Below are 15655 nucleotides of genomic sequence, written 5' to 3' on the forward strand. Positions count from 1 at the left end.
ACCCCGCCTTTCTCCTTTTGCAAGAAAATAATTTGACAGTCGATTTGCTGACAGGGGAGGAATTTGCATCCTGGATTTAAAAAAAAAAAAAAAAGGCCGAGAGGAGCTTGGGAACGGTTGCTAGGGGTGGGTAATGGGTGAAGAAAGGGGGGTACTGGGGAGCGGATAAGGAGGGTTAAGGGAGGGGGCAAGGATGGGGAGCAATGCAAAGGTAAGGCCAGGTTACCGCGGCTCGGCCCCGAGTGGGCTGCGGCCGGGGGAGGGGCGAGAGATACATATGTATTTCTGTCTCCCCAGCACACCCCCTTCCCTCTAAGCGATGGCTGAGAGGCGGTGCATGCAGATGGGGAGTAAGTTTCCTGAAGGGGAGGGTGGATGCACGCGCGCAGCCCGGCGCTGCAAATTTCCACCGGGGAGGGAGAACGGCTGGATGCGGAGAGTTTGGAGTTGCTTGCGGCGGAGGGCAGGAAGGGGAACAGGGCTGGGAAAGGGGGCTGGCGGGCGCTATATCTGGGAGTAAGTTTCCAGCATCAGGAGAGCCTGCACGCTTGCTCACTAGTAAGTTTCTGGCCGGGGAGGGCGCAAGGGGAGGAGGAGAGGGAGGGGTGCATGTATATAGAAGGGGGGAGGGGGGAGCAGATTTCCTGCGGGGAGGCTGAATGCATATGGAGAGTAGATTTCCTGAAGGGAGGGTGGAGGCGTAGACGGATCGAGTAAGTTTCTTGCTGGGGTGGTGGAGGAGGTGGTGGGTTGGTGCTTTGGAAACCCAAAGCTTCCTACCCCGGGTGGGGGAGCACACTCTTGCGGCGGGGCGAGGGGCCAGGTTCCCTGCTGGGGAGAGGGGCTTGCATCTGGGGAGTATGTTTCCTGGCGGAGCGATATTTGTTTACAGGCTGAGGGCAGTACTGTAAGTGAGTAGCGCTGAGAGAAGGCGGCTGACATAAATTAATATTGAAATTACTCCATCAGCTCTGCTCGCCCCCCATCTCACCCCCCAAGCGGAGACTGGTCTTCTCGTCGGATTGCCCATGCACTTGTTGCAGAAACAGCCAAGGTAGGCAAGAAGCTTATTAAGTTTCATTTATTAAAAATTAGTTTGGGGATGCTCCTCGAGAAGACGGGGGTGGGGCGGAGTGGGGAGGGAAGAGTGGGGAGACAGAGAAGGAGAAGTCTCCCCCCCTTTACTTTCACTATGCAAGCAGGGCCTTCTCCCTTCTTCCCTCTCCCCTCTCTGGGCTGCACAGCATCCCAGTAAATGGGGAGGGATGAGATGGGCGCTATAACTGGCAACCCTGGCTTAAAGGTAGTGATGGTGGGCTTGCATTTGAGGTTGTGATGTTATAAAGGCTTCATTCTCCAGCTCAGAAACCGCAGGACTTTGCCTTTTGGGGTTTTTGACATGATGCATATGTGTATGTATACGCGCCTGCGGGCTCTGTGGGGGCTGGGTACTCCCCAGAAGTTAGTGTGGCCACCCAGATGGGAGCAGTGTGTAAGGGGGTAAACCTGTTCCTTCACTCCCCAACTTCAGTTTGGGAGACTGGGAAGTTACTGCCGGTGGTCTTAAGAAACAGATATTAAAAACCAAACCAAACCACTCATTCACCGGCGGAGGCCAAGAGCACCTGGCAGGCAGCCTCTGGCCAGCACTGGACTGGAGCATGTGCGCCTGCCATCCTTAGCTTACAAGAAAACGCTTTCTGGTTCCTCCGTATGCCTTCCACCGGCCTGTTAGAGCCAGCTTTGTGGAAACTCTTCCCCAGACTAGAGGCAGCTTTGGCAACTGCCCGTGCTGAAGGGGGTGTCTTCAAGTCAGCGTGGCCTGGGCTGTCTTGTGAAGTGCGTGGAAGTCGTGCTTAGGAATGACTGCCCGGGAGTGGCTAAAGAGTTCATTAAAAAATGTCTCCCGAAAACCGGTCCAGGTGCACTTTTCAGCAGGTCACGGAGGAGAGCTTTAAGAAGGGGAGTTTTAAGTTGTCCCAATTAGCACCCACCTTCTGCATCACTGACCCTTTTAAGAAAGGAGTTTGGCTATAGGAAGTGTGGTGTTGATGCTCACTGACTGGAGAGGATAACAGCAGGAGTCCTCAGCGCTTAACTAGTTAACCATCAGCCTTTGCCTCTCCTTGCCTCTGTTTTCTTGGTCCTCAGCCTACTGGTGTCTGCAGAAGAGTTGTAGGTCTTGGCTGTCAGCTACCTTGATGATGCTGGGAGTTTTAACTTTGCTAGGATAATTTTAGCATCTGAGGTCCAACGCAGAGACGTTTAGTAGGGTTAGGGAGTAGCCACTAGGCAGTGGGGTTAACTAAGATTGGTTAAGCTTTCTGCAATTCTGTAGACAGGCTCTGTTCTAGCAGGGTCGAGAAAAATGGGTTTTAAAAAACTCACTACACATTGCTGATGGAGAGTGCTTTTTTTCTTTCCTAACTGTAGTCAGATTTCCAGATTGAGGGTTGATACTTGGCAGTTTGAGAGTTGAGTTAGTTGGGAATTAAATATTATTGCTGCTTATCAAATGTTCCTAACTAGGCATTAGTTAAACAAATTAGCTATTATTTTTACCTGATGAAAATCTGAGTCTGGTTGTTGTATTTGCTGGGAGGGTAAACAAAATCTTTATGTATGTTCATTCCAGGGTGGAATTATTTACATGCCTAGCCTCAGAGCCAAGAGCAGTCATTCAGGTTTTTTTCCTTGTATTTATGAGATTTATTTTATTGTCTTGCTTTGGCCATTAGTCAAGTCACAGTAGGTTTTTTTTTTTTTTTCTCTTCTACAGAGAATGTTCTTGTGGTAATAAAGGTTTGAAGGCCCATGAATCATAATTCATTCTTTTTAAAATATTGTGGTGATTGTCAGGATCTGATTTATAGGAATTGATACCCAGAGTGACACACCTCTCTGGGCTCCGCCCTTTTAGGCATGTCCGTTTTCGCCAAAGGATTGTTTAGAAGCCAGCTTGACATCCCAAAAAGAGCGTTTCCCTTCTGCTGTATGAGAAGATTAATTTTTCAGGTTCCATAGTAAACATGGGTCTTTTCACAGCTTGGTAAGCAGGCTTCCATATAGCAGGCATGTGTTATTATCACATAGCATTTATGTGAGCTTGCTGTGAAAACAGTTGTTCTATGAACTGTGTGGAAAGTACTCAGTTTTGCCTCCTTTAACCGGCTTGGGCCTGTGGTTTTTGTTGAGTTAGGAACTTAAAGTATGAAGGAGGAGACAGAGTATAGTGTTTTTTTGCTGCTTATATAATAAAATGTGTGGTCACAAAAAATAAAGCTTGTTTATAATTTTCTTTTTCTCCTCCTTTAGTGGGTGGGTTGGTCATAATAACCGAAAGCGGTTTTTTTTGGTTTGTTTTTTGTTTTTTGGCAAATGTAAGGATTCTCCTTGAAGTTGATTAGCCAGGAAGTGTTAAAATTGTCTTGTGTTCAATAGTTGGCTCAAGTTTACAGTATTTGTAAAGTGACAAAGAACTTAAACGTGGTTTGATGCTCAAGACTGGGGAAACATCACTGGAAAGACAGGTGGGGAAAGTACCAATTTCTAGCCATTTCTGGGCTTTGGATTTTTTATCTTAAAAGTGCGTGGTTTGATCCGTGAGTTCCCTTCCGGCTCTGAAATTCTGTGTCTTGTAAGCGAGGTCTCCAGAGGTCTTGACAGTCTCTTCCTGAGCCAACGGCCAATTGCTTCATGGACTTGGGTGAGCTGACTAACTTCTGTTTTTGTCTTTTCATGGAGAAAGTGGATTTGATCCTTGGTATTCCAGAAAGGACTCTTGAGTGGCCTGGTGATCTTGACCATCAAACACAAGGAAATACTTATGAATAAAGTATTTTTGACAATGCCAGTCAAAAAAAAAACAATGCCAGTGTCTTGTACAAAAAAAATCCCAATTCTGTGCACTAACAGAGAGTAGAGCATGTATATATCCTTGGCACCAAAAATAATTTCTGTTCATCTTAGAAGTTTCTTCTCCAGCCAGCTGGTTAACTTGTCTAAGGTCAAGTCTAAGGTTAACTGAGTTCTTACTCCCAGGCAGCAGGAGGAGGTAGCTTTGGGGATAAGCGGGAGACCAGAAAGTCCAGTGTGCCTGTGCCTGCTTTCTGTGGGTAATTGGGATTTGGCTGAATATTTGTGATAAGGTTCATAATAATGATATAGTGTCATTTTTTATCACCAGGATTCTCTGTATTTCACTGTGGGCATTTTTGGGAGAAGCTCTTGATGTTTTTATTGATTTTGGACATTGACATGGAAAGTAAGGATTTAGGGCTGGGCGTGGTGGCTCATGCCTGTAATCCTAGCACTTTGGGAGGCCGAGGCAGGCGGATCACCTGGCCAACATGGTGAAACCCTGTCTGTACAAAAATGCAAAAATTAGCCGGGCATGATGGTGGGTGTCTGTAATCCCAGCCACTTGGGAGACTGAGGCATGAGAAGCGCTTGAACGTGGGAGGCAGAGGTTGCAGTGAGCTGAGATCACGCCATTGCACTCCAGCCTGGGTGACAGAGTGAGACTCTGTCTCAAAAAAACAAAAACAAAAACAAACAACAAAAAAAGAAAAGTAAGGATCTAGGCAAGTGGCTCATACCCAGGTGGTATAAGTGGGTGCTCGTGGTCCTACTCTAAAGGCAGTTGAATTCAGCTTATTTTATTTCTGACCTCATAAAACTGTGTGGCTGAGGGAGGAGGGAGGATTAAAATCATCTGGGATCTTGTGGATTAACGATATTTCTGAATTTGCATGTTGGAGGGAAACCAATAAAATAAAGGAGAACTAACATATAGTTGATTTCTTTTGTGGAGAGAGGAGGACAAGAACAACTGGATTCTAGTTACTGGCGTGCGTTGCCACAAGGGTGCTGTGGGCATTTTTAAGGAATAGTATAGTCTCAGTAATATGAGTTTGACCCCAGGGCTCTCTTAATAAATCTTTTCTTCTGGGCTAAAGAAAACACACAACAAAAAGCCTCTGTGGTATTTTCTAAGAATTTTAAGTTCTCAGAGTAGCTGCTTGTAGTAATTTGGTTTACTGAAGAAACATGATTCTTGGTTTTTCGTCATGGAAGACAATGAGTTGGCATGGGGTAGCATATGCTGAGCTGTTGGGGTGTTGGTTTAGCAACATAAACATTTCTTTTTAAATGTTTGATAGAGCAGGAAGGGGACAAAGAACCCATGTGCCTAAATAACGGTGATAACTCTGGGCTCAAAGAACGAGGGTTTTATTCATTGTTTGTTTGTTTGAGACAGCGTCTCACTCTGTCACTCAGGCTGGAGTGCAGTGCCTCAATCTCAGCTCACTGCAACCTCTGCTTCTTGGGTCCAAGTGAACCTCCTGCCTCAGCCTCCCAGGTAGCTGGGATTACAGGCGTGCACCACCATGCCCAGCTATTTTTTATTTTATTTTAGTAGAGACAGGGTTTCACCATGTTGGCCAGGCTGTCTTGAACTCCTAGCCTCAAGTGATCCACCCACCTTGGCCTCCCAAAGTGCTGGGATGACAGGCGTGAGGCACCACACGTGGCCATGGAACAAGGTTTTTATAATGCCATAAGCAGCCCTGGTTTCTTTCATACATGCGGCAGCTTCTTATTGAGGACTTACTATTTACCAGGCACTGTGTTAAAGCTCCAGAAATATACTGATAATTAAACGAGACATAATCATCTCCTTCTACCCATACCCCTACCCTTACCACCTCACTTACAGTCCGGAGGCAGCCATATAAAGAAATACAGCTTGCCAATTGTGATCAGTGCTCTGATGAAACCACTGGTCCAGTGACTTGGATGGATTTCATTAGAGTAGCCTGGAAAGGCCTCTCTGAGGTTTGGGGGTGGGGGGAGACAGCACATGAAGCAGAGGAGAGCCTGTGCAGAAAGACTTTGGTTTTCAGGAGAACTCAAAGAGGCACAGGTGGTCAAGGATGAAGGAGAGAGGGTGGCATGAGATGATTGTGCTGGACTCTCTGGGCTTTGGAAAGGTTTACATTTCATTGGAAGTGTAGTGGGAAGCCACTGAAAGTTTGGAGTGGGGTTGGGCACGGTGGCTCACACCTGTAATCCTAGCACTTTGGGAGGCTGAGGGGGGCAGATGGCCTGAGGTCAGGAGTTCCAGACCAGCCTGGCCAACATGGTGAAACCCTGTCTTTACTAAAAATACAAAAATTAAACTGTGTGGTGGCGGGCGCCTGTGATCCCAGCTACTTGGGAGGTTGAGGCAGGAGAATCACTTGAGCCCAGGAGGCAGAGGTTGCAGTGAGTGGAGATCACGCCACTGCACTCCAGCCTGGGCGACAGAACGAGACTTCATCTCAAAAACAACAACAACAAAAAACCAAACAAACAAAAGAAAGTTTAGAGTGGGAAGCAACAGCCCCTAACTCATGTTAAAGAAGATTGCATTGGTGGAGAAGAAAGCAGAGAAAGGCAGAGCACAGTAAAGAGGCAGGTGGAGCACAGTAAAGAGGCAGGTTGAGGAGGAGGTGAAGGAGGTGCATGGAGAGGAGTGGGTGGGTGTGAGATGCTCATTAGGAGTAGAATGGGCAGGGCTTCTGTGGGGTGGGGAGAAGTATCAAGAACTCCGAGGTTTCTGACTTATGCAGTTGAGTAGATGGTGCTGCTGTTCGCTGATACGAAGAAAGATTGGGAGAAGGAGGTGGGCAGAATCAAGATATTTTTGTTAGGGCACCACTAAGTTTGAGGTGCCTAATAGACTCAAAGTGGAGATGTTAAGTAGAGTAATCTAATCTACCACCTAGCCCGAGATAAAAATGTGGGAGCCATCAGCATGGAGAGAGCATTTAAATGCAGGAGAGTGGACAGAATGCACTAAGGAGCCTGCAGAGAGAGAAGGACAGGCAGTGTGAAGGGGGTGTGTGCTGTGTGTGCATGTGTGTGTGTGTGTGTGTGTGTGTGTGTGTGTAGTATTTCATGAGGCTGATAAGGCCAGAAAAATCACCATTGGATTTGTTTCATTGGTTTTTTTTTTTTTTTTTTTTTTGAGATGGAGTCTTACTCTGTTGTCCAGGCTGGAGTGCAATGGTGCAATCTCAGCTGACTGCAACCTCTGCCTCCCAGGTTCAAGCAATTCTCTTGCCTCAGCCTCCCGAGTAGCTGGGACTACAGGCATGCGTCACCACGCCTGGCTGGTTTTTATATTTTTAGTAGAGATGGTGTTTCACCATGTTGGCCAGGCTAGTCTCAAACTCCTGACCTCAGGTGATCCACCCGCCTTGGCCTCCCCAAGTGCTGGATTACAAGCGTGAGCCACTGCACCAGGCCCTGGATTTGGCACAATGGAATCTGTCTGTGACTTGTGAAGAACAGTTTTAGTGGAGTGAAGGATTGGCCAGGACCACGATTGGTGGGTTGGGAGAGGATCATGAGTGAGGAGCTGCGGACAGCATGTGTAGTCAACTCTTTGGCAAAATTTGATGAAAGGTGAGGAGCAGAGAAATGGAGTGGGAGCTGGAAGGATGTGCAAAAGGGAAAGAGGTTTTTTGGAAGGGTTGGTAATTTGTGTGCTGATGGGAAAGATCAGTGGAGAGGGAGTGATTGATCAAGAGAAACGAGTTGGGTCAGTTGAGCAAAAAGCCCGTGAGAAGGTCTGAGGGGAAGATCTGGCCTTTGTAAGGGGGTGGGGGATACTTCAGGGACTTGCTCCATCATGACAGGGGAGAAAAACTGATAAGGGGGCAGATGCTAAGGAGTGGGCAGGCAGGGGACTGTGTGGAGGGCCAAGATGTTCTGCCTCCCCAGGCTGAGGCTGCCGTGTCCCTGGAAAGGAGTTTGGGCTTAGGACTTGACATCAGCCAGAGACTCAAGGGTTAAGACTGCATCAGAAATGGTACTGCATTTTTCTGAACATTTGACTGCGTTAGTGAGCAGCACAGAGGAAAGAGTGAATTCTTTAGCTTGGAGAAAAGAGTCTTCAGTTAAAATAATTAGGGCCTCGCATTAAATTTATTTGAAAACTATGATTAGAAAAAAGACTTCTGTGATTTTCAGCCCTGTTCAGAGTTGGTGGGTACTGTCATAGGTTTTGAGCAAGAAGCTCAAAAGAAAAAAAAAAAAGGCAAAGGCTGCCTCTTGTTTAGGTTGTCTTTTACAAAAAATATCCCATGGACTGCCAGCCTCGGTGGCTCCCAGCTGTGGGGTCTGCAAAGGAGGTAGGTGAAAGAGGAGAGAGTCAGATCTGGATTGAGATCCAGCTCTACACCAAGGCTCTGAATGAGTCGACCTCTGAGCCTTTCTGTATCTGTAAAAAGAGGATTGGTACCATCTTCAGCTTTCCTCTTCAAGTTGTGAGGGGGAATCAGATCATGTATGGAAAGTGTGATGTCAACGGTAAGAGGCATAGAACACAGGCAGCAGCAAGGCGGCTTGATCTTCAGCCAGGTCTCCTTTTCAGATAGAAAATCTGACAGCTAGCGAAACATTTCCCTTGTCCACTCCCACTGTTGTTCCCTACATGTAACTGCCTTCTATTTGGGGTTTTCAAGTTCTCTGTGATCCCTTTAGCGAAACTGCTCTTCTTGTCGGAAGGCTGGCCTCAGAAATGCTGGCCGTGCAGTGCCAGTCTATATAGGTTCAAATTCTGATTCCATTTTCAGAATCTGGGACCTGCTCACCCAAAGGGCCAAATAAACTTGGTTTGCTCTGCAAAGAATCATGTGAACTGGGTGCAGGGGAACCTTGAACCTACCCCCAAGAAACCCGACTGAGGTTCTGCAGTCTTGGCCATCTTCATTTGCATTCAGTGTTTGTTTTGCAAATAAGGATTGTGCTATAAAGCTGAGTCTACCTAAAAGCAGTCATTAGCCCTTAGTCTTACTGTGTATGCTGGAAAGTCAATTCTCATTTTAAAAAGATATACAGTGCTTTTCACTAATCGGGCTTCTGGCCTCTGCCTAAGAAGGTGAAGTTTTATTTATTTATTTATTTAAAAATTATCTTTATTATGAAAAAACTTTAAACATACACAGAAGCAGAAGGACTAGTATAATGAACTCCCTTCTACTCATCACCTAGATTTAGCAATTATTGAGATTTTGCTACACCCATGGATAATGGGGCTTCTTCCTGTATTTGTATAATAAATATGTGTTGTTGATTTTGAAAAGCAGTAGACCTGATACCAATTTAGTTTCATAGAGAGAAGGAAGAAATCAACGAAAAATCAGAGAGAGAGGAAATGGAGGCCATCACTGAAATAACTCGCATTTTATAGTTCCAAAGCCTCTTTGACATGTCTTATTCGTGTCCTGCAACAACCAGAGAAGGTAGATATCCTCATTTTGCAGCTGAGGAAACTGAGGCTCGAGAAGTAAAGTTGAAAAGTAAAAATAAATGATCAACTAAGAGTCACCTGTTCAGCCAGCATCCAAAGCCCTGATTTAAGGCCACAATTTGAATGGTGTCCAAATTTTGTGCACTCTGAAATAGATAATGCTATACAGTGTTAAGTAGAAGAATGTGGTACAGAATATATGTAAAAGATTGTGGAAACCAGGAAGATCATCTGGGTGTTTTGGGCTTACAACTCCAATGAGCTTTTGGAAATACTCAGATGATTTAAGCATGCTTTTGGCATGACATTTTTGAAAACTTAAATTGTCTGCCTCCATTATTCTGGAGCACAAAGTTTTAAGGCTGCCTTATAATGAGGGCCAAGACTTGATTTAACACATGGGGCAGCTATTTGCCATCAGTCTCCTACTGTCAGCTCTGTCCCTTCTGTGGGGCCCCTCAGCAGAGGGACCTGGGTGGTCTAGTGGTCATTTCTAGATGGTGTGGCCTCTAGCCCCTGGGCTCTGACTTTGGAGATAACAGGGCCCTGGACAGCTTGCTCCCTCAGAAAGAATCCTTCCTGAGGGCCTCAGGGGTCTTTGTCATTACGGAGGCTGCTCCTAGGGCCTCTCTTGGTCTTTGGGAAACTGCCCCCAATCTAACTCCTTTGAAAGTTTTTTTTCTTAAAGGAAAAGAGAAAAAGCTGGAGTTGATGCCCAAAGAGTTTTAATAGGAGTGTCGTTTGGGTTCCCTCTGTTGTCATTACAATAGGAGATACCAAGCTCCCTTAAATTCAAGTGAAGGACACAGTAATGAGGCTGATTCTGAAGTATTGGGGCTTGAGTTCGCTTTTCTTTGTTAATTGGGTGAATACATGCAAGTTGAGGGGTTTTCAGGGGGAGCCACAGTAGGTAAGGACATTTAGGGGCCTCTTTCCTTTTGAAGAGTCTGAGCTTCTTTAGAAGGCAGTATGGAATTCAAACCTCGCAAACTCTCATTCGTTAAGTCTTTCTTGATGGCTCTGTGTGCCTGGGCCTGGCCAGGGCAGTGGATGGGCTAGAAGGGGCCATTCCTGGGTTCCTGCTGCCCTTGGTTTATAAGGCTGCTGCTGTCATGCTTACGGTGGGACGTGTCTTTCACCTCTCCGGACTGGGAGCTTGGGGAAGGCAGAACTGGGTCATCACTCATTTCTGTACCCCCCAGCCTCTAGCACAGAGCCTGATACTAGTTAGTGCTGTAAAAACGCTTACTTAAGAATCAGCTGGGTTTTGGTTTTGTGTGTGTGTGTGTGTGTGTTTTAAACCTCTGGTTTTCTCCCCATTGCTTTTTGATCCAGGCTTCTCTGCTACCAGGCCCAGTCCTTGCAGCCACTGAAGAAGACCAGACCTGAGAAATATTTTCTTCCCCCTTGCCTTGCCTTGGCCTTGCAGCCTTTTAGCTGGGGTGGTTTAACTGAGCTCTCGGATGCAAATGCTGTCCCATCCCCCATTCCTTTTAATAAGTGACATTTTGTTAAATCAGTTATTCAAGGCCTTATCTATATTTCTGTCTGTGCTGGCTTAGTCAAAATAGGAAAGAGACTGAATATTAGATTTCTTCACCCACCCCCTCCTCCTTCCCCTTTGAGCAACTCTACGTAAGATTTCTGATAGAGGCGGGGTGATGTGTCCTTGAAGAAGTAAATGCTTCGTGCAGAAAAAAATGTAGAGGGCTTTGACTTGTAGCAAATGCTGTTTTTCAGCAGCTGTGATTTTTCCATTTTTCTTTTTCTTTCTGTTTTGATTAGTGGAACTCATTGTGCTCCAGGGTTGGGATTGCATTGGGGGAGGGTGCAGAGGGAACAGCATTTACTGGGAGAGCTCGAGTTGGGGAGGGGAAAGGAGAGAAGGGATTTATTGAAAATATATGTCTACTTCTGCTATGATAAAGCGGCAGGCATGTAAAAATGCAACCGGGAAATCATTATTGTGGTAATGTAGGCAGAGCTCGGCTTTCTCATTAACAGAGCTTAGCCCACGTGGAGGAGGGGGCAGCCAGGCTACTTTGAGAGTTGGGGTATTCAATAATAGCAGAAACTCAGGGGATTGTCTCCATCCCCCCTTCTCACCCCCTCCAGCTGCCTTCTCCTTTCTTTCTCCAATCAGTTTGTAACCTTTTAAAAGCTGCTTGTTGGATTTTGTGGTCGTCTTCCTCACCCCTGCCACCCCAAAATGCTGTAAGAACTGTTTAATTTTTAAAGTCAGAGGGAATTAAAATACGTTTTCTCTTGGGAATTCGAGGAGAATTTTGGCAACATATTGTGAGTCAGAGATTGGATGTCTTTTGCCTCCCAGAGCACACCAAAAAGAGCCTATTTAGGGGCTCAGGAATTTGCATAGGCCGCGGGGTATCAGAATTAGGGCTCCAGATCACTTTAGTAGTAGTAACTGCTATATATAGAAAGCTTACTATGTGCCTGGCCTTGTGTGGATATTTTAGTCATTTCATTCTCCTACAATTGCAAGAAGCAGATGTGATACCCACTTTACACTTGAGGAAACTGAGGCTCGGGGGGTTTCAGCAACTTGTTTAAGGACAGGTGCTGTGTGGCGGAGCTGGTATCCGAAGTCAGGACCCGCTCCAAAGACTGGCTCCTGATCCTTAGACTATGCTGCCTTTAGAAATTGCCTAGTCACTGTATGCTTGCTATGTACAGACCTCTAGACTCTAAGAACCTCAGCAAAATATCTAGAGCTGCCAATGAGGCCTGCCGTTGACAGCTAAGGGTAGAGGGCTCAGGATGTTTAAGAGAATCTTTCCTGAGTTCCTGGAGTGAGCTGTTATTCTAAGGAAGGTCAAGGGTCTCATAGCCTTGTTAGAAGAGATGAGTGCCCTGCCCCCATCCCCTGCCAGGCCACGGTGGGTGGCTTTGCTGACAACTTGTTCATCAAGCATTTATTGAGTGCCTGCCGTATATCAGGATTGTCCCAATGGCTGGAGATGCCAGGACAAATAAGAGGAGCTCAGAGTCTAGCGAAGGACGGTCATGTTTACATAGAAATGTGACACACAGTGATGCCTACCAGAAAAAGGCAGAATTTCTGAAGAAGTTCACAGGACATACTGTCTGGAGCAGCTAGGCTTATCCCTCTGTCTTTGTTTGGGCTACTATAACAAAAATATAATAGACTGAATGGCTCAAACAACAAACTTTTATTTCTAACAGTTCAGAAGGCCAGGAGGTCTAAGAATAAGGCAGGGGCAGATTTGGTCTTAGATGGTCATCTTCTCACCGGGTCCTCACATGGCGGAATGGGCCAGGGCGCCCTCAGAGTCCCTTTGTTTGTTTGTTTTGGAGTCTTGTTTGTTTATTTATTTATTTATTTATGAGATGGAGTATTGCTCTGTCGCCCAGGCTGGAGTGCAGTGGTGTGATCTCAGCTCACTGCAACCTCTGCCTCCCAGGCTCAAGTGATTCTCCTGCCTCAGCCTCCCGAGTAGCTGGGACTACAGGCCCCTTCCTCACCTAATCCACACCCAGCTAATTTTTGTATTTTTAGTAGAGACGGGGTTTTGTCATGTTGGCCAGGCTGGTTTCAAACTCCTGACCTCAGGTGATCTGCCCCATGTCTCTGCCTCCCAAAGTGCTAGGATTACAGGCGTGAGCCACCACGCCCAGCCAACTTCCAGCTTCTTAAGGGTATACCATGTCTTATTTATTGTGTCCTCAGCACCCATCCTGGGGCCTGGCACGTACTGTCTCACAGACAGTTGCCAGATGGTGAGACTGGAGAGGTGAGCAGGGATTGGGCAGGGAGAACCCGATGTCATGTTAGGGAGTGTAGTCCTGACCCTGCAGGCAGTAGGGGAGTCACTGAAGGTTTTGGAGTTAGGAAGTATGTGTCGGGGAACGGGGTCCAGTCTGGAGGGGTTGAGTCTGCAGGCCAGGAGACCACTTAGGAAAGTGTTGGAAACACAGAGGCAAGTGGCAGTGATGTTGAAGGAGAAGCATTGCCATCTTTCTACGGCACGGCCTGCCATTTCTCTCTCCATCTTGCCTGCTCTTTTTCAGTTTCTAAGAGGCACTTTCACTTCTGTGTCTGTCCCCTTGTCTTCCTTGAGGCCCCTGGCCATGTACTCTGTGACACTCCCTTTCCACTCTCCACTCTGTTGGTGGGCTGCCCTCCTTCCCCTCTCCTCCCATCCTGTGCTTACCTGTGTGATTCCCTTCAGGGCAGGCCGTATGCTGTGTCCTCCCCATATCTAAACCCTCTGATCTAATCTGCACAGAAGCACAGAACACAGAGCCTGGGGTCTCAGCCTTCTGTCCTCCTCAACTCGTATCTGCTCCTTCTATGAGGACTCTTTTAGGGGCTTAAATTTAAAAGCTTGGAAAGAGTTTTAAAAAGGCAAGTAGCTGAGATGAATCTAGCCTTAACCAGGATGGCAGAATTTGGAAAAGCATACGGGGTTATTTTCTTTCTTTCTTTCTTTCTCTTTCTCTCTTTCTTTCTTTTCTTTCTGACATAGTCTTGCTCTCTTGCCCAGACTGGAGTGCAGTGGTGTAATCTCAGCTCACTACAACCTCCACGTCCCAGATTCAAGCAATTCTCCTGCCTCAGCCTCCCAAGAAGCTGGTACTACAGGTGTATACCACCGCGCCTGGCTAATTTTTGTATTTTTAGTAGAGGTGGGGTTTTGCCATATTGCCCAGGCTGATCTCGAACTCCTGACCTCAGGTGGTCCACCTGCCTCGGCCTCCCAAAGTGCTGGAATTACAGGTGTGAGCCACCGCACCTGGCCAGGGGATTGTTTTCTTTAGGAAGGTGAGGCAATGTGCTCTGGCCATGGCGACCTCACCTTGTATATGTTGGGGGACAGGATACATTTTAAAAAGTAACAGCTGCAGCTTCTTACCTGCTCACAGTGACTCACTCTTGTAATCCCAGCACTTTGGGAGGCCGAGGTGGGCAGATCCCTTGAGGTCAGGAGTTTGAGACCAGCCTGGACAATATGGTGAAACCCCATCTCTACTAAAAATACAAAAATTATCCAGGTGTGGTGGTGGGCACCTGTAATCCCAACTGCTCGGGAGACTGGGGCAGGAGGATCGCTTGAATCTGGGAGGTGAAGGTTGCAGTGAGCCGAGATCATGCCATTGCACTTGAACCTGGGTGACAGAGTAAGACTCCGTCTCAAAAATAAACAAACAAACAAACAATAAATAAATAACAGCTGCCTAGTGCAGATGCACACCATCATTTTAGGTCTGTTACCCCATTTAACCCTCAGAGCAACTGCATGAGGAAGGTATTCTTCTCCTTATACAGGTAGGGAAATGGAGGCACAAAGAGATGCAGAAGCTCTTTCAAGGTTGTATGGCTAGTAAATTGCAGGGCAGGGATTCAGACTCAGGAACTCAGACCTGGGTGACTGTAAAACCAGATTCTTTTCCCACTTGCTTATCCTGCCTCCCATTTCGCCTTACCAGACAGCATGGCCTGAGTTTCCTTCAAAAATATGACTATGATAATATGGTGGAAGGAACACCACGCCAACCCTCTGGGGCTATTCGTGGATAGCAGTCTAACTCTTGGAGCCTCATTTTCCTTGTCCTCTCAGTACCTTTGTTTTACTGACTGAAAAGGTTTATTTTGAGAGTAAAATGAGATTTAAAAAAATGCAAAAGTGCTTTGAGAACTGTGAAGCCATATTCTTTACTCTTCTGCATAATCATTTTCTGAGGGGGTGAAACTCTGTGAGGGTGGGATCTCAATGCCGTCCCTGGGCTTTGGGCACGATGGGTGTGTGGTTCACATACGTTGTTAGCTTCCAGAAGTGTTTGGGGCTGAATGTGCTCTCAGATCTGCCCCAAATTGTTCCACATGATTTGGGGGAACCGTTGGTGGCTGGGCTGCAAGTGGGAGAACCTCCCGCCAGAGCTGGAGTGCCCTTGTGTGTCCTTAGGAGGATCACTTCACCTTCCTGAACTGTTTCCTCAGGTGGTCACATCTACTTGGTTATTAGGAAGATTAACTAGCAGAATGTGTGTAAAAATCCACACCTGCTAAGCAAGATGGTGATGACATATTTGTGCAACGGAAGTCATGGGCTCTGCAGTCTCTGGATCAGGCTTATCAGCCTTCCCCGGTCAGAATGTTCTGCCTCACATTTACACCATAGTCTCCTGCTTCTAAGGCCTGGAGCAGACATAATTGAAAGCTTTGTTAGCATTAAGACTTTTTCACTGAAATTGTATAAATGGTAAGTGAAAGTAGTTTATATATATATATATATTTTTTTTTTTTGTAGAGGGAGATTGCAAATAATTCATAGTGATTATAGAGAATTTGGAAAATACTGACACAGATAAGGA

At 46.5% G+C, this 15655-nt stretch overlaps 1 protein-coding gene across 2 annotated transcripts in view; it reads left to right on the top strand.

The window, feature by feature from the left end:
- The first annotated feature begins 180 nt into the window (after nucleotides 1-180).
- Nucleotides 181-15655, top strand: part of TRERF1 (transcriptional regulating factor 1) — a 234884-nt gene continuing 219409 nt past the window's right edge. For both annotated transcript variants that reach the window (XM_011943599.1, XM_011943605.1), the window contains exons 1-2: nucleotides 181-211; nucleotides 970-1054. The gene's annotated coding sequence lies outside the window, so the exon portion shown is untranslated. The remainder of the gene's footprint in view (nucleotides 212-969; nucleotides 1055-15655) is intronic.

This window comes from Colobus angolensis, unplaced genomic scaffold (genome assembly GCF_000951035.1).
Source record: "Colobus angolensis palliatus isolate OR3802 unplaced genomic scaffold, Cang.pa_1.0 Scaffold105, whole genome shotgun sequence".
NCBI classification, from domain to species: Eukaryota; Metazoa; Chordata; class Mammalia; order Primates; family Cercopithecidae; genus Colobus; species Colobus angolensis.